Below are 25586 nucleotides of genomic sequence, written 5' to 3'. Positions count from 1 at the left end.
ATGGAAGTTCTATGTAATTGTATCTTGTTTATTTTGTTTTATTTGAAATGTATTTAGACAGTACGACGGAAAATCCAATTAATCGGACATTTTGATTAATTGAATTTACATCGGAATTTAAATATAATTTTATTTTCGACCTACTTTTACGAGCACGACACATCTCTTGAGGCAACCTGATAGAAGTATTCAATATGGCGGCAAAGTGAATGTCTACAGTGTATAATACAAATATAACAGTGTTCCATTTCAGTACGGATGAAACGAAGTAAAAGTATCTCGTACCGGTTTGAGTTATTTGTTCCCGAAGGGCTGTGCAAATTACTTTATTTTCGAATTTTAGGAATTGGAAATATTTCAAGCTTATCTCGAACCGGTATAAGAAACATTCTACAGTAGTGTACTTGAAACATGAGTGTAATGGTAATTTTAAACAAGACTGCAACACGCACACAGATGAAGTAACATCGAAAACGTAGCGTGAACAGCTAGACAGTAAAACTTAACTTAAATAGCAGTACCGTGAAATATTTTCCTTGGAATATCCAACCGTTTTTTCATGTTACGAAATACGAATCATACTTTTCATGGATTGCACGTGAGAAAATAAATTGTCGATGCCAGGAACGATTAAATTTGTAATTCCAATTATAAAAATTCGGTATAAGAATATGGATTATATTCGAATTTGACTTTTAAATTCGAGACGAACTGTATTTCCCAAGATTGTCGTTTCGAAATTCAATATATGTACAATTGGAAACAGTCGGTTGTCTGCTTCGAAACAATTGATCATTCCTAAAATTTTAAAGCCCATTTGAGTTATGAACATTTCCAAATAGTATAATTTAAACCTTATATTCAATTTATAATTTCGATTTTCTGCAAATACAGATAATTCCAAGAAATTTAAATTTCCAAAAATATTGCGATATAATCGAAATTTTTATTCAATTTAATTCTGCATTTTCTCCCAATTCGAATTCATTTCAACACCATATTCAATAACGAATGGTCGAACGAGAGATATCGAAGTGATTCATCGAATCGTTACAATCCACGATCCCATGGGAGTTGAACTGAACGAACTCAACCGAACCGTGGATCACTGATTGGAAATGTGTTTTCCCCTTGGGACGGAATTGTTGCGGGCAAAACGGTTATCTTCCCGGAATTCTCAAATTGATCAAGGTCATGCCGCACTCTCGTGTATTCTCAGAAACGATCCCTGCAGACAGGGTAGGGGGATGTAATTCATACCGGTTGTTAATTCATCCGTTAAACGTAATTACACACGTAGTCCTGGAAAACACGCCGATTAGAGGCGTTGTGTCGCGACGGGAGAATCCTATTATTATCCTGTTGTATTTTATCGCATCCTGTTCGTCGCCGATGTTTATTCGACGACGTCGTTTTCCATACCTTGTTAGCATATCGCTTTTATTTACTTACACACGGCCCCCTTTGTCATTTATAACTTGCGTGCATTGTGTGCCCATATTGAATCGACAAGACGGCGCAAGCAGCGACAACTGGTTATTTTTACCTTTTGTGTACTGTTCTGGTGATCGTTTCATTAATTCCTCGTGTGTTCAATTCGATTCAATGTCGAATCGAATCGAGGGAAAAAGTTTATTCGGAATTAGATTTTACTGTATGTAAACTTGTTGGTAATAATTTGGAAATTCGTTTTCCTTGTTTGCTATTCAGTCAGTTTAACCCTGAACATGGGAACAAAAAACACAACTTTGGGGATTCAAATGCATTTTTGCAGATTCAAAAAGAAAATACATGATCTATCCGAGAAATTTGCCGTTTACAAAATATGGATTTACACAAACATCCATAGTCTAATTATTAGAATAAAAAACAAACAAAAATTAAGGTTCACAAAAAAAAATTTAGAGAATATTTTTTTCTCGTCATTCTTAACACTGGAACTACCAAACCCGTCATAATGACGGGTTACAGATTTACTATTTTACCATTACCGAAATTAAAATTGTGCTTTGACAAAATTTATGTCGGCTTTTAATTCTAAGTTTTTTTTAAATATTGTCTTATATATTTTGTATATCATTCTATTACACAATTTAATTTCGTAGGCACACAATACTGGGAGTTCTAGTGTTAATAATTGATGTAGATGTTCAGACCGTCACAAGTCTCTTAATTAGTCGAACACAGTGTTTGCATAAGTTTCCTCGTCGTGTCATTGTGTATTAAACCGCGGCGAAACAGGAAATACCCGTGGATTGCGTGCTGTTCATGTATCGTTTTTCAGGCAAAATTTTCTGCGATTATGGCCAACTAAAAATCTTCATTATTTTCCTTCCGCGAGTCCATCGGTGTGTAAGCTCCATATATTCGAACCGCGTGAAAGTGTTCGCTCGCGCGTACGTCCTTGGGCCGATAAATGCGCACACTTTTACACGGGACAAAGAAGGTCCTGTCCCATGTGTCCTGCTTCTACTTTCCATTCGATACGATTTGTTGTTTTGTGATTTATTAACGGTGCTCCGAGCGTTATTACATTTTTTGGAGAACACAACACGAGACTGTGGAACGTTCCCTGACATTTTGATTGTTTTATTTTGTGCGAAAGGTTAATCTGACGTTACCTTTCAATTTTTTATTCTGCAGTCGAATGGAATACGCAAGCGCAGGAAAATATTCGATGCCCAAGCGTTTTACGATTTAATTGATTTCGTTTAAACGTGTTTGATACGAATATTCACGCACCGCGAAATGGTACTTTATCTCTGAAATTAATGACCTTTTGTACTGGACGTTCATATTTGGTACTGTCTGTTGGAATTAGCTAATACTAATCGCTCGTTTCGCCATGTAATCGTATATTTCGTATGGTTTAATAGACTCCTGTTTTTATTGTTATTTAATTCCATTTTAACTCTCGAGTCTCTCATGAATGGGACCTTGAGTCTATGTGCAAAGTAGCACCTGAGAACGAGGTTTTGTCAGTCTATGCAGGTTGAATTTAGATGCGCAAACGGAATTTTTACTTACATATATGTATAAGGTGTTCCCAGAATCGTGGTGGTTTTATATACAAAAATAAGTCGAATAAAATGAATAAAATCTTTTCAGGTGATACTTCGTTTTATAGATAATCGAATTTGAAAATTTGTTGAATACACGAGCAATACGATAGGACTTGCCTAACGCGACTGCTATGTATTTTCCATGAATTTTCAAACTCACTTTTTTTAAAACAACACATTAAATGAGAAAAATATTATTTTTCTTTGTCAACGTATTTCTCTAGGATGATACAAGAAATCTAGAAAAATGCAGACACTTCCCAGTGTTTCTACTACATGATCCAATAGTTTTTAAAGTTGAATATTGAAAAGTTTTTTTGTTTGATAACAATTCCTTCCTTTTGGAGATATTTGAGCCCAAAATTTCGCTTGTACCATCAAAGACCCAGGAGGGTTACGGAGGGTTAAGATAACGAAATTAAAGAATTGTAATTAAAGCGTTGAATCTAAACTTTAAAAGAACTGCCGGTTGCTGTTAAAATTTGAAAAGAAAGAAACTAACAGTTGAGTTAGCAACTTTGGTGTGTGGAAAAGGTAACCGTATCTTGTTTGTCAATGAAATAGAACCGCACCTCGAGAGTCATCGTTTCTTCGTACAGGGTCGAGGTCTTCGTCAATCTACAATGTAGATCGCGACGAATTAAGTCGCGTCGTCACGGCTGGACAAAGAAGTCCGAAAGACGAATAACATACGATTTAACCGTCGATTACGACACGTGATCACATACATCTGAACACCAGAGTAAGATTGTATTAAGTCCACTTTTCTTAAAAAATGACATTTCACATCTTTTCCATATCAAATTTTTCACACTTTCCGATGGTAAATAATATAAGTCCATATCGTGTTCCGAGTCAAAGTAGTGTAATATTCATCAGATAGAGGACTTAATGCCATATTCGCCATCTATACATATCGAGACTTGTCTTAAGTCCATTCAACAGTTCGAAGGAAGTAATCATTTCTCGTTGGATTCTTATCAAACGGCTCCAAAGTCACAAGGGTTTGGCATCTTTGATTTGCTACCCTCTCAAATTTACAAACTATGACTTAATACATTCTGGCTCTAGGGCTCAGATACATTTATCCCTTTTTTTACTCGGAAGATACGTTCCTCAAAAAATCGTGTAAAAAAAACGTGCAAAAAAAGTGACAAAAATTTATATATAATTTTGTGCCACTCTCAGCAATTTTTAGGTATTTTAGTGAGACACTTTATCTAATTATTGGGTGTCAGACAATCATTTTTCATTTAACTACAAAATAATGTACCGATATACTTCAATACATGATCAAATTTAAGCTCTAATCAATGTATGCCTTAATTTGAAAAAAAAAAAGCTTATCTTACCCATCACGGCCCTACGTGAACTAATAAGTTACTTTTCGTGAACTATCTTTCTTCCTTCTGTTTCATTTGCCCACATTGACGATAATTTTTAAAGCGTATCACACGGAATAACACGCATGAAAAAAAAAAACAAAAACGATTTTAATTCTTGCACCGTGTTAAAGGAAATAAACCGTGTAAAAAGAAGGAAGGCGGTTTTTTTCTTCGATCTTGTTATTTCAAAATCGTGTAAAAAGCAGGAAGGCGGTTTTTTTTTCTTCGATCCTGTTATTTCAAAATCGTGTAAAAAGCAGGAAGGCGGTTTTTTTTTCTTCGATCCTGTTATTTCAAAATCGTGTAAAAAGCAGGAAGGCGGTTTTTTTTTCTTCGATCCTGTTATTTCAAAATCGTGTAAAAACAGCGTTAGGTGTATATGTAGCTGAAAGCGTAAAAGTGCTCGCGGATAACGCTTAACGGTGAGAGAGACAGAAAAAGCCTGTTGCGCTCCGTCCGCGAATCGCGGTTGCCCTAGGTCGCGCGTCACTTCGAACCGTGCGTGTGTGTATGTATTCTCGCGAACACGAGGGATTTCGTAATCGTTCTAACAATACGCGATCGGGAGCGACGGAGCGAACGAGCGCGACAAACAAGAGATTGAAGAGGATCCGCTTCGATGGCTGCGACGGAAGAATGCGAGAGGAGGAACGGTTGCAACACACAACGGCCGTCGTCGTTGCTCTGCAAATGAAATTCTTCCCGGCGACGGACGCCACCTCGATTATTTAACCGTGATTTTGTCGCGGCCGGCTCGCAAACAACCTGTTGACTGCGCAATTAGCGGTGCAACGTGCCAAAAACAGAGAGAGAGAGAGAGAGAGAGAGAGAGAGAGAGAGAGAGAGAGAGAGAGACGCTTGCCTCTGCGCAATCGTCCAACCTTAGGGGATCCCCCCGTTTGACATTCCGTGGGCGTGCATCACAGATCGAACGACCGACACAAATTAAATAATCTTATCTCGGTTACAGTTTCCATGCTGTTGTGTGGATCCCCCATTGAAAGCCGATTCCACGTCTTCTCTATCGCGCTTGTATTTTGCGTCCTGTTGTCAGCTCGCTGGAAGCGAGGTGGGTGGAATATTGAAAATAGCGTTCCCCTTATTTGTTTCGTAACGTTCGGATAAATTGGAGTCTAGAATTGTAGAAAGTCAAGTAACGATTGGAGAGATCTGTTTGGACGCTAATTTGAGTACTTGATATCCAAACTTTGTGAGCTGCCTAATGGGGACTCTTAAACTTTTTTTTTTAAATTCCAGGTTTCTTGTATATATTGAACTTTTATAATTTTTAATTTTTGACATCAGATTTTGGTTTCGGTTAAATCGACGACATTGCACAACACGTAGCTTCTGGGTCTGACTATAACTGGCAATTTCTACTTATGCAAAATTTTTCTAAATCTTGTCAATGAGTATAGTATTATTGGTTTTTACCCAATAATTTGATAAAAAGGCGTTAAAATTGATGGAACACAGATAACACCGTATCACCATCAATATTTCCCAGAAGTAGAAGTACCGAAAAATAGTCAGACACCATACAGTCATCGTTTCCCAGAAGTAGAAGTACCCAAAAACAGTCAGGCACCGTACCACTCCTATCGAAACATTTTTTCAACAAAATTTTCTCGAACATGAGTCACATAAAAAATATTATTCTACACTATAAGTTTATGTTTGTTTTTGCAAAAACCATCACCATTAAGGGATGAATTTTCTGTATTTCAGGGTTAACCCTTTAACGCCCAGTGTTTGCAATTATCATTTTAAAAATGCGTGAAATTCTGTCACCAGTTAATATCTATCTTTTATCAACAAAGATCTTTAATTTCACTGATATGAAGTAGGTTTGCACTCTGTCAGTGGAGAAATTCAAATGTTCCCTCCAAAAATAAATTCAGAAAAGAAAATGAAAAAAATAGATCTGTTTAATATTCATATTTCAGACTTCAAAATAACAAAATACAACATATATATATATATATCAGTCTCATCATTTTGAAATAACGATTTAAAGGTATGACCGTTAAAGGGTTAAACGGGAAGCACCACGAATAAATTGACGCCGCGAAAGCAGGAGAAAACCCATTTGTCGCCCGTCTCTCGTCACATACGTTTTCCACCAGGTTGGCCAACAACCTGTGTGTTCGTCCTTATCTTTCGTGTCTCTCGGCCCAGTGAATGGATGTTTCGCTTGTGCATCGCCGATCGATTCCTATTGGGAGAGCGAATCGAGATAGCGGACGTTACGTGACGCGATACGACGCGCGTACGTGCGTCGAGAGCCCCCCGTGTGCTGCAGTAATCTCGCCACTGAATTTTCCAATCACGCCTTTCACTCGTTCACCCGGACACTTCCTCCTTTCTTCCTATTATTTTCGCGCCGGATGATTCGCCTCGGTTGCACAGCATCATTGTGGATCTCGATCGTGTTCGTCGCTGAAATCGCGCGGGGACTGGGCGATCCATACGGATCATTCGGATGATCGAACCAAAGACCCATGAATTGTATTGTTTTCTTCACCAATTAACAAGTAGGTATTTGTTATATAATATGTGTTTATGTATATGTAACTATTATTCGTGTATATTCGTATATGGTTGGATCGTCGGATGATCGAACGTGTAGACGCTTTGAACCATGATATGAGTATTTGTTGCATAATATTCTTGTAGTATGTCACAATAATTAATTCTCTAAAATAATTATAAAATCCTTTATATTGTTGACCCTTAATTGTACAACAATACCGATCGTTTATTATCAGTATACATTCTCCTTTCTTCTCCTTTCATTTTCGATACAGTTCACATCAATAAAATTAACTGAAATGTACTTGCATGCGTTACTATCTTTATACTACTATCACTCCGACTAAGTCCGTCGAGAGCCCTGATATTCTACCTTTCACTTCCTCCTTTCTTTGGTGCGGTATTATCAATTTCATCGCTCCTTTTTTCTCCCTTTTCTCATTGAACTGTCGGATCGCCCCGCGGATCGATCACCGAAGAATGCTCCCCGTAACAATGTTGCATTCTACGCGAGCCTTTCACTCATTCCCCCGATGCACTTCCTCCTTTCGTTGATGTATCACGAGGCGACAAATAACAGCTCTGCCAATAAAACACGTTGGTTACACTAACATGGACTAGTTCTTACAAGGGAATGTTGATTAAAAAGATAATAATAATGAGTCATTTTTGTTTTATTCTAATTCTTTATTCGATATACTATGGCCCATTTTACCAACTTTGATGCCCTGTATTTTGGCGGAATCAAAAAATAGACGTCTAAGGGTTTTCACTTTTAATAAGGATTAGTTGAACTACAAAACACAAAAATTTTTATTTTCCGGTATAACAGTACAAAAACTATAACCACCTAATTTTTTAATAAAAATGTCATGTTTTGTAACTAAATAAGAAGTGATTAACTTCCTAGTATCAACTACAGTTCCGTTAAAAAGACATTTTTCCAACGTTTCTTTTTCAATAACTTTATCGTTGACCTTGCGAGTATTTTTGGTAGCAATCGAAAGTTGGAGCTTAGAATATTCTGTGAAATTTTCAACTAAATTTATAATTACTCAAAATTTTCGTGAGCCACCTTAAGCTGTAGGTGCTTCTATCTGGAACGTCACTCGTTCATGAGTGATCATCGTGTCGGCCGCGTGACGCGTTGTTTGCGTTGCTCAGACGGAACGCATGATAACCGTGTCAAAGAAGCACAGGCCAACCGGAAACTCGAAGTGAAATCATACGGGAGGAAGATTAAGAATATGTATTTTTAGTGTAGCCATGCAATTAGGCAAAAGTGGGGGAGTTGTTCTTTTCTGCGGTCTTTTAGATATACGAAGAGTGGAAGGGGGTGGGGGGCAATCTGTGGAATTTCGTCAGCCTGTGGTGTCGACGACCGGGGGGAATTCGATTTTAACCTCGTGGTCGTTAAAGCGGCACGGCGATCAAGTGGTCGTGAAATTAAATTAAATCACATTGTCGGGGCCCCTGGCGAAAGGCGAACACGCGAAATATTACGCCCGTGAACACGTCAATGTCAGGGCGACATCGTGATTCCTCGCTTGGAAACGTCGCGTGACTTCCTTCTCCGCGAAGAATTCCTTTGATTCTTATCGATGGACTTTATTCGTGATCAGGTTTATATTTTCGTGGTTCATTTTGGGGAGAAGTGGTAGAAAGCATTGTGTGTTTACTGATAGTAAATTGTTTTTCTTTCAAAGAATAGGTGCAGGGGGAAACTGATAAATGTCCACTTCATGGTTTTTTTTTTTAAAGTAAAATGATGATTTTGAATAAAACGAAGCTTAGAACTCTTATAACCGATGATTAAAGTGTTACTACAATTTTACAACGTTTATTTCAATATACAGAATTTTAGATTGTTTTACTGCTAGCTGTTCGGCTTAAATATTTTTTGCTGGTATAACATGATTCAATGCTTAAGATGATTGTACTAAATATTGGTCAATCCTAATTTTATCGGAATAATGGTTAGGTGCGTACGATATCCATTGAGATGTCGAGTTTAAAGAGACGAGAGAGAAAGTAGACGTACGATTGTGTGTAGCATTTGCATTCGGAATAACTAGTACGTCTCCGCATCACAGCGCAATTTGTTGCCAATTAATTCGTACACGAGCTCGACGTTCTGCGACGTTGTACGACGTTCACGAAACATGAGGAAGCTCCACTTGACCGCGTATTCGAATTCCAGCCGTCGGAATTCAGAGATAAATATTATTCCTGTTAAGTCGAATGTCCGGTCCACCGTGCGGGGCTCGAACAAGCGCATTATTTTAGACACCAGAATTACTGGAAATTAATATTTATACAACGTGTTTGGGCAACTACGCTAATTCACGTTGATACACCCGGCTGATACCTGTGTACAGCTCGCTCGGCCACAATCACGCGAATAACAATAACGATAATTCGATCGAGGCTAGACGCCTGGGTTAAAGTGATCGATGGTGGAAACTGAACAGTTGGGTCGGGTATAATAAGGAATAATTGCACGGTTCGACGCTCAAGTTTACGCCCTCGGCGGTAGTTCGGAGAACAATATGTGTAATGAATAATACCACGACGTCCCGTGTGACTTTGAAGTTACGTATAATGGTGGTCGTCAAATTCATTAAATAATGAACACGCTAACAGGGACAAGGATATTTTGACAGGCTGGACAGTAGAGTTTGCAGTAACAGTTACTCGTGAAGGTGCTGGTTGATCGAATCAATTTTATTTCATTATACCACAGTTTATTTTCATCTGTTTGCATTTAACATTACCACTGAGTCTATTAAGTAGTTTATTAGTAGGTTTTTTATTTATTTCAATGCTTGATAAGAACCTGTTCATTTAACTTTGAAGCACAATTTTAGAAGAAATCGTTATGTTATTAAGATTGTCTCGTTATTGGGATTGAAATATTTACAGAACATTATTCAGACTCCGACAACGGCACTTCCAGCGAATATGAATGGAAATTCATTCTTCGAGTTAGACCCCCACGCAGATTGTGCTCGATTTCTCATTTACGAAATATTGCCCGTGGAATATTCAAAAAAACCCTCGCCATTTCTCCGCGAGGAAATCTTGTTTTTTTTTCAGGCTCGCTGGGGAAAGGTTAATTTCAACGTCGTATAGAAGCTGTAGCTTTGAAGGGGATGAGAATTCGGAGTTGAACCATTCAGGGTCCAGGCGAAATAAAAGGCGGTCTGTTCTTGACTAGCAGGTTTCGAATAGCGAACATACATAGTAATTTCTATTGTGCCAAGTGGAATAATAAATTTTGTAACGTCACAAATGACCAACTTGGACATCTGTTATCATGAAACATAATAGAAATCTATTAATTACCTGACCCATCTATTAATTATTGACACTGAACTAAAAATAGAATTCATGTGAATAACACGTGTAAAAATGTATATTAGGACTTGGATGTCTTGATGTCTGTTAAGCATTCTACAGCCTGCAAGTTAATTGTCTATTCCCGAGAAAATTATACACACCGTGTTTCGCAACAAACCAAATGCAAATCCATTGAAAAATGGAAGAACATTGGAAGAATCAGACGTTCGACTTCACCGATGAAGGATTGGACGCGTACGTACGTTTCCAGTCGAGCAGAAGCTTCGAGGCGCGGGTAGGGGCTAATCTTTTCGAGGTCAGGCCTGCAGCCGCATAAAGGACACCTTCGTACTCGACGCTGTTAGCCCACGTTCGCATTGTTGCAAAACGTGTTGTGCGCCTTCCTTGACATTAAAACGTACGCTTACCGACGCGCGTTCCATCGCAAAAGCGTAAGGCCCCGCGCCTACCGATCCCGGGACCCCCTCCCCTCTTACGTTTTCACCATCCACGTTACTCTTTCTCGTGCCCCCCTTATTTTGCGCCTCCACGCCCGTTTTACGGCCGTCACGTTGCTCGTAGCGCGGGTCAAGTGCGGCTTCCATCGTTGGCCGCGTCCTTTTCTCTTTCTTCGGTCTTCTTTCGAGCCTCTTATTTTCATTATCTATAAATATTTTCCTCAACTATCCTTATCTTCGTGCTCTTGGTCTTCGAATCTTCGTGGGGATATTTCGTCACTTCTAATTCCCAATATATTCCCAATAATTATCTCTTTATCGAATATTTCCCTCTTTCCGAATATTTTTCTCTTCTACGAGTATTTCGTTCTTCTATACTCCCTTGTTTTCCATTTCTTCGCGTTAATCGAATTAGTGCAATTTGTTGACATAAACTTAAGTGAACAAACAATGTTAAAATAACAGAACAATTTCAAAGATTCGATAGATTTCTTTCCTCGAAAGGAGTGCACGAGGCATGTAAGCTCGCTTATCGGTGCATTACGTGTTTGTCACCCTTTTTTTTTTTTTCAATGTTTCTTTCCGCGTTATCTTTATTGCCTTTTTATCGAAAGCTAATACAACGTGTGTATCCGAGCGGTTGTGTAGTTCCTGTGTCCAGCTTTCGCTTTTCTTTGGTATCCTTATCTGTCGTATCATCCAAGTAGTGTGTAAGGTCAAGTACGCGATTCACCGTTTCTTCTTATTGCTTCACTAACGTATTTCATTGATATTACTCGAATAACACACACCGTTTACGCTAACACTGTTACGTATAGAGGAAGTGCAGTTTTCCAAGATATATGCGATGATTACTTCAATAATTAAATAATGAAATACTTCGAGTAATAGAATGATGGAGTACACTCGTAATTTGTTAAATAAGTAGCTGTATATTTGCTTAATTAAACAATCAAATGATTAGGTAATCATACAGTTGAATAATACATACTATAAGTACTTGAATGCTGCAACAATTGCATTGTAACTTTGAAATAACTGAATTGTCGAGTAATTGACTTATTCGTGAAACTGAATCTCTGAATAACCGAATTTTTTAAGAAATTAATTTTCAAAATACTTTCTTACATTCTAGAATAACAGAATATCGGAGTATTTTAGAAACTAATACAATCCAACATTTGAATCCTCGTATATCGTAATCTTCGAGTACACAAATTATCCCATAACGAAATCCTCGATTAATCGAATACATTCGCGCACAGTAGTAGGTTCGTTGCACCTGCGTGTTCGCACGAAACAAATTCGTTCTGCTACACACAAGTATGTATTACGTAACCCTCGCATTATCGCATGCCATAGACAGCGCCATGGTAATGCTGTAATAACGCAGACGACGCTATTCCCCGGCGAACACGTGATGACATCGCATTACCATCAGCAATCGCGATTTTTGTTGGTGAAATTAATCTTCAAAGCGTTGCTTACTTGAAACCCGTTTCGCAAGTCATCGTCGGGTTACAAGTGGGCATTACGGGAGCCATTGTGTTCGAAGTCAGCACCGTGTGGTTAAGTATGGTCTTCCAGTAGCAAGTTCCGCGAAAAATCAGTCGTTTCGTAATTCATTCTCTTCGATATTCTAGCGCGATATGTGTCTGTTTCTATAATTCTTCGACATATTGCTGTCCGTATGGTACCTTTAGTAGAACACATCATCGTAGGTCAGACTTCGGATAATAATACAGCAATCAAAACCCGAACTTAACCTCGCAGAAACCAGACCTCCGACCTTCACTTTTTATGTTATATTTCGAAGTTTTAGTATTGTTTTCATATCTATTTTTATGCATTTCACATTCGGTAATGTAAAACCGTATTCCGGTATATATGGAAAGACATACGTATAGTACGTGCTCCGCAGATTATCAACAGTATACGAAAAACGTTCTAATACGTGTCCTACATAAACGTTCTAATACGTGTTAATCGCGGATAACGGGTAGAGTAGGTTCAAGGAAATTAAGTCCAAGATCATTACATTCGGGAAAATGACAGCCAAAAAAATTACAGTTAAGAGAATTACGTCCAAAACAATTGAGTTCAAGAAAATCGGGTTTAAGAAAATCGGGTTCAAGAAAATTGGGTTCAAGAAAATAGGGTTCAAGAAAATCGGGTTCAAGAAAATTAGGTGTAAGTAGAGGATCGTTTCTGGCAGAGCTGGTGAATTCGAGTACGTGAAGTTACGATAACGCGTAGGTGGATGATCGAGGGTGGTCGTTAACCTTCAAATTCGTAGAAAGTTGGACGGGCGTTTTTCGAATGGTGTCTCCTGGCACGGTGTCAAGTATACGTGTCGGTAGCGCGCGCGTCCGTAGATTTAGAGCAACCGAGCCGAAGTAAGACGTAAAGGCGCGTGTACGAGCGCTCGAAACAGGTGACTACCGTCTATGGCTCGAGCGCATAATTAATCGGACGTCTAAATACGGTGCACGAGGCGAAAGACTTACCGTCTCGACGGCTACGGGTCCGTGTGGCCAATTAAAGACCGGCGAGAATATCGGCCACCGAGGAAAACACCTCGATGAGAGGCTCTGTTGCACGATTTCGAGACACTTTCTTCTTCTGACAGCCAGTCATTCTTTTCCTGTTACCTATTCGCCTTCTATTTTCAGTGATAATCCACACTGAACAGTTTCCAAGGACATGGGAACTTGATGAAACGCCTCACTTTTTCCGACTTTTTGAGTTAAAACGTTTCTACTATATTTTTCTGTTACTCGTTGCTATTGTCGCAAAAACTATTTGCAGCTAGCGTTGAGTCTGTCTATTGTGGGAATTTTATAATTTCATTAAAAAAAGTTGCTATAATAGTGGTGCATCAATGAATGTATCTCTGTGCAGTAGAATATGACGTTAATGATCAGACATAATAATACACATACAGTAATGTCCCGATAAGTGTGAGTCGATTTGCTCACTAGAAGTGTCAAGTCGTCATTCCTACCACTGGCGAAGGGAGCCGTGGACCAGTCAAGCGTATAATTTTTTGCCCGCACCGCTGCGGCTTCCCTTTCACGAGTCGACGGCTAATCGGGGGGAACAAATGCCACGATGAAACTTTACATACATTTTCGTTCTCTAGCCCAGCTCAACACAGCATCGAGAAATAATTGAAACAAGACATCGTGAACGCAATAAAAAAGAATTCAATCCAATTTCAACCGGCATAACTCTTGTTCAATTCGAAAGAATAATCTCCATTTTGCTGAATTAATACCGTGCACGGTCTCGAAACGCCGCGTGGATCGATATCGATATTCCGAGCGCAACTGGGTCGCAGGCGTAATTGCGCTCTTCTTCAAAACTCGCTGGTATCCTTTCGTGGCGTCAGAACATTTCCTCTGTACTGGGGGAATCGTGAACCGTAACTCCGAACGCTCTCGCCGGTTAGTGTTTCTGCCATCCACTCCCGGGGCCGAAGTGCAATTTGCGGAATTGGAGTTCTTGTTCGAGAATGGATGGCGGGGGCCGCCTACTGTCCTTCGTCCACGCGCGGATATTAATCGGATTTACGTGTTAACTTGCTTTAACGCCGACGACGACGTTTTCTCGATATGAACCGCGACTGGGTTATCGTCTGCGGTAACGATTTAAGATCGACCCTCACACGACGATACCGTGTTTATCGCGATACCTCGACTGTCTCTGTCTAGACGTCTGTCGAGTAGTGTCTTTTCAGAGGCTGGTAAATGGGAGATCGAAATTGTACACGATGTTATATCGTAAGCTATAGAGGGTGACGGCCTCCTTTGAATAGATTTAGATTGTATGATTGATTACGTAGTTGGCCCAAATTGTACCCTAGGAAACCGAAAGCACCGAGTTCTGTCCTCAAAGTTCTAATTTTCTCCTATAATATAAAACTATCGGATCAGTGGTCTCTATAGTCACTGTGCAATTGAGTTGAATTGTTTATTTATTTTTTGAAATACACAAACCACACATGTTTACTATGTCATCATTACCATATTGCCACGATGAGAGTGTCAGAATTCGAAGAAATATGTGTGATTTTTCACGAGAACGAATGAAACTGATTCATTACGCCAGCATTCATATATTAAACAAAGTGGCTGTGAATCGAATTCCAATAATCGGTCACCCCTGTCGCCATCAACGTGGTATTTACGCCAAACACCTGTTAAATCCGAATCCTACCGAATCTCCACCGAGCTAATTATTAACTGTACGCGTGTCACGAGTCCACGTTCGATCGTTTTACAAGGAACCAATGACTGATATCCATTAGCGGGCACAAAAAAGAAAGCGAAACGAGATCGCGTAAACGTAGTGTCTGACCTCGAGGAAGCAAGACTGAGAAAATCTCGGAACATGCAAAAAGCAAGTGGCAGGAACAGCACAGGTAGCCTGTTGGGCCACGCGGAGATTTCACAATCATAAGAAGATCGGTTATTGCTTCGCCCAGTCGGATTTCCAGGTGCATACCACGCCCTGGTACGTGATCCGCGAACCTTGAAAGACCCCAGCGCGACATTCCTTTTACAGGGCTGAACTGGAGCGTTCTCGCATAAAACGGCGCGGCGACTTGTGTTGCGCACACGACCACAGCCAGGTGAAATGGACAGCGGCGTTTTCGTGCTTCGTTCTCGTTACGGGACACACGTAGAGGTCGGCCATCTTATATAGAACAGCCAGGGGCCCCCTGCTGCTCGAACGGTCTCACTGCGAGAACGAAAACGAGGGGGATCAGTTGCCTCTGACAAGCTGTCTCTGGTCTCTTCTTATTTCGAGCGAACCTACGGGGATCATATGGGTGCCAGTGACGCTAAAAATTAGACACATATGATTCCTCGATGAAGCAGAATTTCATTCGTTTGTTTGATCAGAAAAGAAATGTAATTTCTCCACCTTGCGACAGAAGTGACAAACTGAGCTTGTTACTTCTTAATAGATTGAACGCCACTGTTTTTATTCGTGTGATAGTCCTTTGATAAAATTCATTTGTTTAAGTCGTTCTTATTAACAGAATGGAAAGACATATTTTCCGATCGATGGTATGTGTATTACAAAATCCACAATAGTAGAATCCTTCGATATCATCTACCTTTCTATGGGGATTAAGAAACCAAACTGCAATATTTCCTTACCGGGAATTTTTCTGTAAAATCACGGTAAAAGGAGCACAACACACACAGATGTCACGGAAATATCAAATAGTCGCGGGACAGAGGACAACCCTGACTATTCTGTATACGCAATAATGTCGTTTCGACTCGGCTGAAATAGGCGAGGAAACTCCGTCGTCGCAAGAAGCGGTGAATTGAAAATCGTCGAGGAACGGGGGCTCCTTCGTCCGTCGATGACAGGCGACCTCGAGCATCCAAGTCCGATCTGGGACACACCGTGAGGCGCGCAGCTCCCCGTCGTTGCCTTGCCGATAAGAATATGCGGGGGGCCTTGACAGAGGCGGCGACTCCTCCCACGAGAGTGACCAAGAACCACAAGGTGGTACACACGACGTGAATATCGTATACGACGTGCCACAGTTTTCTCGCCTGTGTCGCAGGGTGGAGGGGGGATCTAACCCGATTCAAACGAAATTTCCCATACGTTCGGGTCGTTGAGATGTTTCGACACACATCATCGTGTGCGCAACCACGGTGCACACGCGGGAGTCTGACGCAACCGATTTGCGAAACAGATTCGTCGGAACAAACGACGAAAAACGGATTGCAGACTTCTTTTCGATTATCGTCTGGCTTGTTCTACGCGATTATTGTTCTGGCTTTATCCCCACCACTGGGGGGGGGTGGAACCTGTGAAGCGTATACAGTAGTGTCTCGATGAGTGCAACGAACTTAGGTCCGTACGGAGCATTCATGACAAGGCGGAAAGATTTTCAGCCTCTTAGAAATTTGTCTTTTACACGAAGCCGAGCCTCTGCTTAGCTCTTGTTTACTCTGTTTTGATTGGTTCCAAAAGGGAGGCCCTATAATGGTGGGAATAACGTCGTTCGTGTCGCATTCATCGAGGAATTACTGTACTTTGATGAACAACTCCCTGAAACTATTTACGTAGTGAATTGTAATTCTATCATATCTTTGTCAGAACTTTGTCCAGGCCCGTATTTTTTAGAAACAGAACGAGAACTATTTTTATGCATGAAAATTTCTAATGTCACCAAATCTGAAGAAGCAATGTATACTCAATATGGGTCGATACATCAAGAGTTTATTCGTATTATACATTTTTAAGAAAATACAGACTCCTCACAATATTTCTCACCTATATCAGAGTTGGACAGAATTTTATTATATTGAACGTATCGTTCTGAGCTTTAAACAGTTAATGAGATTAAATAATTAAGAAGTATTATCTTATTATAAAAATTGAAATTTCCACGTTTAAGCAATTACAAATGATAACTTTTTTTATCTTTCATTCGTTATTTGAAACTTTTTATCTAGATAATGGGTTTGCCCATCTCTGACCTATATGTATCGCCCTAAATAAAAAGTAACAGAAAATTCGCTTCGCGTTAAGCGTGTTAAAATTGTCTGCATACATAAGTCTACAATACCAAGTTCCCATAGTTCCTTGCTAAATAACAAACTCCAGTACTAGTAAAAATCTACTGCATTTACGGATTAGAACGCATATGTGTATACTTCTTTCAAGTTGACATCGTACATGCATCCTGAAGGAAGCTCGAACCCCTTATCTCCCCTGTAATGATTGTTTCGGCGCTTTAAGCATGTAAACTTTCACGTCTGACAGATTTTACAGCGTTCCGCGTTTCACGGATTCCCCGATTGCGTAATGCAAACACATGACAGCCACGCAGTCGGTTGGGGAGGGGAAGGGCGATTAACAAAGCGTCGCGAACGATGCAATCGTGGGTCTATAATAGGACACACGGAACACTGACTAATTCGCGAGCACGCGACCAACCGCAGAACTCCGCCCACGGATTCCGTGGAAACGATGCTGCGCGAAATCGCCGTCTTATCGCCGCTGGCTGGCCCACTTGTTCCTTCCCTATCGGGACCGGCACTCCCGTTTCGTTATCTCGCGCCTGACATCGCGGAACAATGCTGCTCCAGCCAGCCGGAGATTATACCGAAGATGTGTCGAACAGTTCGACGCGACGAATAAAAAATAAGGTGAAAAAAAAACGGCAGTAAACGACGCAAAGAAAATTCTGTGACGCCTTGATTGAAAAGGGTCACACGCGACGAATCGTCAGCTCTACGCATTTTATGGTGACGTATTGAGTCCAACGGGGATCTAGGTCTAACGACGTGATCTAATTATTATTGAGTTGGCGCCCGCGAGACGCTAGGATCTGTGAAATACCGATTCGCCCTTTTCTCTGGCGAATTAGGTTATTGTGACTGGACCTGGAATCGTGGAATTTTTTTTTTTAAACACCGATTGGTCTGTAATGGAATTGATATTTTCTGGATTATTCGATAGATCGTACTGGATCAGAGATAGTGCCTGAAAGACAAATCGGATCGAGTCTACTTTCTAGAAATTTTGTAAATTTAAATTATCGATAAATTAACTATTCATTTATTTTAATCATTTCCCAATTCGAAACATTTACCAGTTCGACCCATCTACTACATAGTTCGAACCATTTACCAATTCTTTGGTCCTCCATTTTTTCTATCCGTATTATGGACATGCTAAGTCTATATCGTGATCAATTTACCGTATAACATTTATGTTTCTTCGTACCTGAAATGAAATTTGAAACAGTAGTACCCATAGAGTTAGCATGGTTCCGTAAGAGGTTCGTTTATCTCATCTATCTTAATCCATCTTAGCCTAATCTTAATCGTCTTTGTACACATTTCCTTGCCTTGTTACACCTCATCCGAATCTCCTCGAGTACTCTCGGTTAACAAACAGATAGATTCGTAATGTTGGCTTGTCGTCAGATTTTATGTAACAATTTTATAGACACTTCTCTGTCAGCGACGATCATTTTTCACCGTGTTGACACGTTGGCCACGACAGGTCGATAAACTTTGCGATTGGCAGCGTCTTATTGACTTTCCTATCAGTGGGAGAGGGGGGGGGGCAACGGCCACTGTTGCACAGCGTAGGAAAATATTCCCCGACGATCCCATCGAGCGCACGACGATTTTTCACCGCGGCTGAATAGGGGACGAGAGTATTGACATGCGTTCCGTCGCGTGTACATTTTTATTAATTTCACTCGGACACAACAATCTCGAGAAATCGTTGAACCGTCTAAGAAACTGACCACAGCGAATGCTACGTTCCCGATACAGAGATGTTACTCCGGGTTATTAACATTTCTTTTCATCGCCGCCATACCAGGAGATTTATTGCATCGGACGCAGGGGCCATTATGAGCGACGCTAAAACGACACTGACGCAACTGCTCAGTTTCGTCTGTTGCTTTGATGTTCTTTATGTTCTTTTATCGTTTGCTCGTCTTAATGAGGTGACGTTAATAACTTTATTTCGTCTAGACAATCACGGACAAGGCTTTGTTTTTTTTTTTTTTTTTTTTTTTTTTAAATGATAAACAAGTTGATTTGAGAATTACAGTCGCAAACTCGTTCACGAAAAAATGCCTTGTTTGTTTCACCCAGACGACGTAGCGAGACATACATTTTCTTGGCAGTACAACGATATAGTCCTTAACATTAACAAATGAAAGTACAGTTCGATGATGGAGGTAAGAACGGGGGAAACGGAATAACAAAATGTTTAATTATGAAAGAATTTATATAACAGCATTATATTACCGATAGTAAATTGTTTTTAGTTACTGTGTATCAGAGTTGGGTACAATTTTATTCGACGAATATATAGTGAAGAACAGAAGTACTTAAAATCGTCATGTTGACCTTTAAGCGGTTAATAAGATTAAATAATCGTTTGCCCAGTGCATATTCATTCAAGAAAAGATATTTTATTATAAGGATTGAACTTTCTACGTTTAATCAATTTGGAAAGAACAAAATACTTCTTTATCGTTTGTTCTTTATATTTTGTTTTTGAAAATACAAAAAAATGTGAGGGGAATGTATTATTTGGCTAGAAAGAGCAAATACTAATGATAAGCAAAAATTTGTCTCAAGGTCATATTTTTCGAAATTTCAAAGTCATTAATGTTTTTTTATTCGAGACTGCAGATTTTTATCAGCGTGGCGTAGTAATTGAGATAAAGACCAATCCAATGACCTATAATAGTGTGACCTTCATGTGACCTTGAGTACGAAAAATCGACAAATATATGGGGGTAGATTTAAATAATAAAACAACTACCATAGAGGGATTAGTGCAAAAATATATCAAAGTTGATGGACATCACTTTGAGCATCCATGAAAATAAATTTTCTGCAAATCAAAACCAAGTGAGATATTAAAGCTGCTCACGTTAGGTGGGACACCCTGTATATAGTTTACTGTAACAGTTAAAATACCTTTGGCGTAATATGTACTTTTATTCTTCGCGGTAATGGTTTACAGCTTGATAAATCTGTTTACAACAAAGCAATTTACAAATATATTATTGCCATTATTGTAATGAATACGAATCAACCCGTAACTTTGCTTTATTTGTTCCTCTCGTACAAATATTTCCTCGTTCGCTGGTAGGAGAACCGTGGTGCCTGCGTCCTCGGGGAAATTACAACATAAAACTGGCCACCGGACTTACGGGCTTCAGAATACCCCGCTCAGTCTCGCGGGCTTGGTGTTTCCTTAACAAAAATTCCGTCATGCTTATTCGAGCAAAAATCCGCTTGACACGCAGCTTTTCTGTTAACACCCAAGAAATGAAGTTTCTATGGAAAATATGTCAACACCTGTATCGTAAACATCAAATTTCTTTCAGTCGAACAAATACGAAACAACGAATCTCGGTATCTACTGGGCTATAATCACCAATATTGACTCATTTAAAATTGTTATCCATTTGTTTATATGTTAAGCTCATTAAAATTTGTCGTAAACGACCACAATTGAGTATCAGCTTTCCATTGTTATTATTATCATTGTATCATTATACATATGAGAAGTCGCGGTGTCAGAGGTTTTCATATTATAACCGATGAATTATTTATTTACACGTTTATCTTTATATATACATTTATAAAACTGTAGATATTAATATGACGCGCGTATAATCTAAGTCGACGATAAGCAACATTCTTTTTTTTTGCAGCGGGCTATAATTGAAAATCCAATAATCCGAACGAGCCAACCGTGACCTTAAAAACTGCTTCTTATGTTCCATAAATCTTTCTTTTAAAAAACTCTTTTCATTTAAAAAAACGCAGTTGACCTTTATATGACTATCTATCAAAAAACTATTCACATCAAATTAAATGCTCCTCGATACCATGCAAGTTCGGTCTGACACATTATTTCGATCACCACTAACAACGAAGATATTCAGGTGACCTATTTTCGGTGCCTCACTCTGTATATACAATACATAAATTTTTTGCCAAAAAAGTACACCATTTTTAATGGAACAAATACCAGCAGTCTAAATGATTTCACCCTAAAGACCCGAATATCAGTAAAAACGAAAAATTGCCCGTCATTTCTCTTGACATCCCCCACAAACCTACAAGTTTAAAAAAAAAGAAAGTGAAAAAAATTTATGTTCCTTTGTAAATAACCTTGTCTTCCCTCGCTCTTTCGCACCTTCACTTTTTGCACCTTTCCCTGTCACGCTTTCCTTATCCGACATTTATTTTCCTCCGTTGCAATTTGCAAGTTCATTATGTCCCACGCGTCGTCTCGAGTGTCCGGACCGACCATAGAAAGACCCTCGGACCTTGATCGAGGACGCCAGCCAACCTCCTCTGCGAGGGTTAAATCAGTTTGCTCGAGTCAGTTTTCGAGCCTTGTGCCTGTTTTACGTATGTGTCTCCTGCGTCACGCAACCAGGGCGGGATCCCGCCCCAAGGGCTTCCACGGAATCGTTACGCACGGAGGTATTCTTTTGTGCACCTGCGTGTAACGTCGACACTCGCGGATCCGGCTCGATCGCGACCCAATTTCCTTCTCCGCGGCCGTTCCCCACCTTGAGAGACCCTTCGAGGTTACATTCACCGGCTTTCTGGAGGTCTCCTTCTTTTTTCTTATTCTTTTTCTCTCGAAGCACGCGAACAGGACGGGCGGGAACGAAATCTCCGAATGGCTTGGTCGTGGTCGGTAAAATACACTGATTGAGACAATTAGAGGATTTGTGGCGGCTGTGTCTATCAATAATTCCGTACCTACAAGGTTTCTCGCAGAATCGAAATTAGGTGCTGGTATCGTACGACGAGGCATCGATTTATCAAACTATAATATTTATTTCATTTAAATGTAGAAAATTCAGACATTTAAACATACTACGTAGAGAAAATCTACAGTAAATATTGTTCAGGGAATATTGAGGCTTGATGGACAACATTTATGCGATTGTGAAGTAATAAAAGTGGCCTAAAATGTACTATTTCTACGAAATATCACGTTTTCTGTATACAGATCAGTTTCCCTATATATTTTAAATGATCAATTAGTTTATTTCGCTGTGAATCCTGCGTATGAGTATCGAAATAAAATAGTTTCTTGGTTGCAGAAAGTTTATAAAATGGTATTTTCTACGAGTATGACCTTATTTCGAAGTATAATGGAATATATCTTGTTATATTGATACTAATCGTTGTGTTTTTTTAATTCTTTCAGGTAAGTGAGGAAATTACGAGGCTATTACCACTGTAGATTACACGAGTTCTGTCAGCGTACATAGTTGTAAGTACTCATAAAAATTAACCAACTCATCGAAAAGTCGTATAAACGGACGATCCCTGTAAATTCATAAATTTACAAAATCCCCTACACAAATGACCTTTAAGGAGAGAGAAAACCGTGCAAGGTGTGTCGCTTGAAAACAGGCTTGAACTAAAGGACCGTTTATGTGGGGGCAGACACACCATTATACTGTGCTTGAACCACTCGGCTAGTTGCATGGTAGTTACAGTAGACTCATGATAATTGCCTGCTGGATAAATATACGTTAGGAATGCCCCCTGCTCATATGCGTTACTTACACACACTATCGTCTTCTGTAGCCAATAATTAGTCCGATGACGTTCGTCGATCGAGTTGCGAGAAGATCCCTCTTGGTATTAGTCCTCGATAATTACTTGTTTCCTAGAACTGCCCGCCTATAGGGCCCCAAATGCGGGTAATTATCGCGAGTCTACCGCAGTAGGTGCCAGTATATACCATAACTCTATACAATCAAATCAACTTATATCTTGAAAACTATCTGTTCAGTATGAATAGCTCCTTTTAAACGTTTTCTCTTCCCAACGAACATATTGACACGAAACAAAAATGTAAACATTAATTTTCACTGTTATAAACAATTTCGTAGAATGTTCTCTTTTGTTTCTACAAATATCCAGCGATCCAGGCGTGTAGATGCCTCCATGCCGGATATATCCGGCCAAAAAGTTATCTTCAAAATCATACGGGTCTATAAAGAGTTATTTTATTTTTACATCCTGTAGAAGAAAGAAGCAAAAAGAGGGGTAGTAGCGCGTCGTTTGCAATCCCAGAGCAAACGTAATTCCATAAGAGGCTCGACTTCGCGTTGCATAAACAGGCCACTTCCCGGTCGCGTCTCGGAACGTTCACTTTCTTTGTGTTCTCGCGCAGAACCGCAGAGCCTCACGACGGGGGATCGAGAACAACACACACACACACGACACAGGGGCCCGTCGTCCCGTGAAAGTATCCGTGGCGAGGATGCATCCGGCGCGCCGTGTGTCGTCGGGCCCTTCGCTCGCCTTTTATGCGCTCCGGGGCCACGATACAGTCTCCTCTCGATTATTGTCCCGAACTCGGGTCCGCGCCAGGACAATAATTTTATAGGGATAAATACTGCAGACACTCGTGAATTCGTTTTTTGTCCGACGCCCGAACTTCGGCAAACGAAAAGGGAGGGGCAACAAAGTGGTGGGGATTACGCCTGGACAATAATCGTGTAGAACAAGACAGACAATAATCCAGAGGAGCCTGAACTTCGAACGCGTTCGATCGTCGCGAACGTGACCTTTTTCTGGTATTTAGGATAAAAGGCATTCCGTCTGATACGTGCTCGTTGTTCTGGGCCTGTGTTGCGCAGCCCACGGAATCGCTGCGAGCAGCCGTCACACCTTGATACGCGCGGCGTTGATAGGGCAGGTGACAGTGACGGGCACCTGTGTGTGCATTGTTCGGCAGAGCAGTCTTATTTGAGGAATAGACTTTGCGGTGCTTTATGCAAGTATCTGTTAACCTTTTAAGTGTTGCATCAATGCAACACTCGTTTTAAAAGTGCGTCGAATTCTGGCGTCGGTTGATATTTAACTTTTGTCAGCACGGATACGTAGTTTCACTGTTAACACCAGAACAACCGACTATAAAAATTTTAAAAATTTACAACTTTGTAATTTCTTCACGTTCGTATCGTAGTAAAAGTTACAAAAGATAAGGGAAAATGTAATGTTACATAATTTTAATCATCGTTGTAAGAGTGTACTGAAAAGTTATTTTAACTTGCTTGGTAGTTCTCGTGTTAAGCAGACCGGTGTTAACAGTGCTGACGATAGGGGCTATTACTCGTGTATCGTCAGACAAAATAGTCTCATGGCGAGGGAGAAGTTTTTCGAGAAACTTTCGTATGTGGGTGTCGGACTTCTTTCAGTGAAGTAGGAACGCTGTACCGAATGTTTTCCTTTCGAAGTGGAGAATTCGAGAAGTTCCTGAAACTTTCTACCCTCTTTTTTCTTGTTGAAAATGAGCTTACTTCAAGAACTGTTTACTTAACTTCCTCTGAATCGCTCGCGCGTGTTGAAAATATTCGTAGACTGTCTTATTCACTGGTATTTTAACGCAGACGAGTGGAGTTATAGTTGTGAATCATACTGAACGCTTCCTTCGTCTTGTTCTAACATAATTTATTTTTTAAATGAATATTTCTTAAATCTACAAATGATTAAATGTCACAGTCTAGTTATTACCGAGTTCTATACACAATTATAGTATACGAACGCGCAAACTTGAGTAATTAATAAAATAGCAAATATGCCATCTTTTCCTTTCGAATTCTATCGACAGTAGTAGTTCCGTCTTTCATTGTACATCGTAACGAGAGTGACATAAACTGAATTCCAGAAGAAATAAGGAAAGTTCCATTAGATGATAAATCGAGTTATTAAGGAAGTATTTATCAAATACATCTCATCGATTATATAAGGTTTACTTTTGTAACACGAAGAAGGAATTCCACTGAGGAAAGTAACAGAAAAGAACGATCCGTAATGCATGATAAATTAATGAGGCGTGGAACGTGTGCATCTCATCCAGGACAGATTACAGCGTCTGACCATAAGAGTAATGAATCTACTTGCCCCATGGTCAGACTCCACGACGTAACCGCAATTAAACCTCTTTAACTGCGACAAAGTTGTTCGCTCTTTTTGCCGGCTATCTTTCTTCGTCTGTTTAACAAGTCGTCCGCCACTGGTAATTACAAAATCCCGAAAGTATATCACGTTTACACGTACAAATCACACGAGACGACAATCCGAACGTAATGAACTCGTCCACCCCCTACTTAACCCTCAGATCGCTAATCTGTCTTGTGACTCACGCTATCATTCGTAAAAGTCACGGCTGAAAGAGAACACGTAATATTATTAGAAAAGTATTATTTTCATTGAGATAGAAACATACGTTTCAAGTATTTACGAGAG

The 25586-nt window shown here is 39.9% G+C and overlaps 1 protein-coding gene across 3 annotated transcripts in view; it reads left to right on the top strand.

Moving 5' to 3' along the window:
• The window catches only part of LOC107188057 (protein FAM46C), a 143352-nt gene that overhangs the window by 75739 nt on the left and 42027 nt on the right, over positions 1 to 25586 (top strand). The window contains exon 1 of one of the 3 annotated variants that reach the window (XM_015576292.1): positions 22574 to 22593. The exons of the other annotated variants lie outside the window; for them this stretch is intronic. The gene's annotated coding sequence lies outside the window, so the exon portion shown is untranslated. Of the gene's footprint in view, positions 1 to 22573; positions 22594 to 25586 lie in introns of those variants that run through there. 3 annotated transcript variants of the gene reach the window in all.

Source organism: Dufourea novaeangliae, unplaced genomic scaffold (assembly GCF_001272555.1).
Source record: "Dufourea novaeangliae isolate 0120121106 unplaced genomic scaffold, ASM127255v1 scaffold109, whole genome shotgun sequence".
Classification (NCBI taxonomy): Eukaryota; Metazoa; Arthropoda; class Insecta; order Hymenoptera; family Halictidae; genus Dufourea; species Dufourea novaeangliae.
This window is presented reverse-complemented; position numbering and strand designations above follow the sequence as displayed.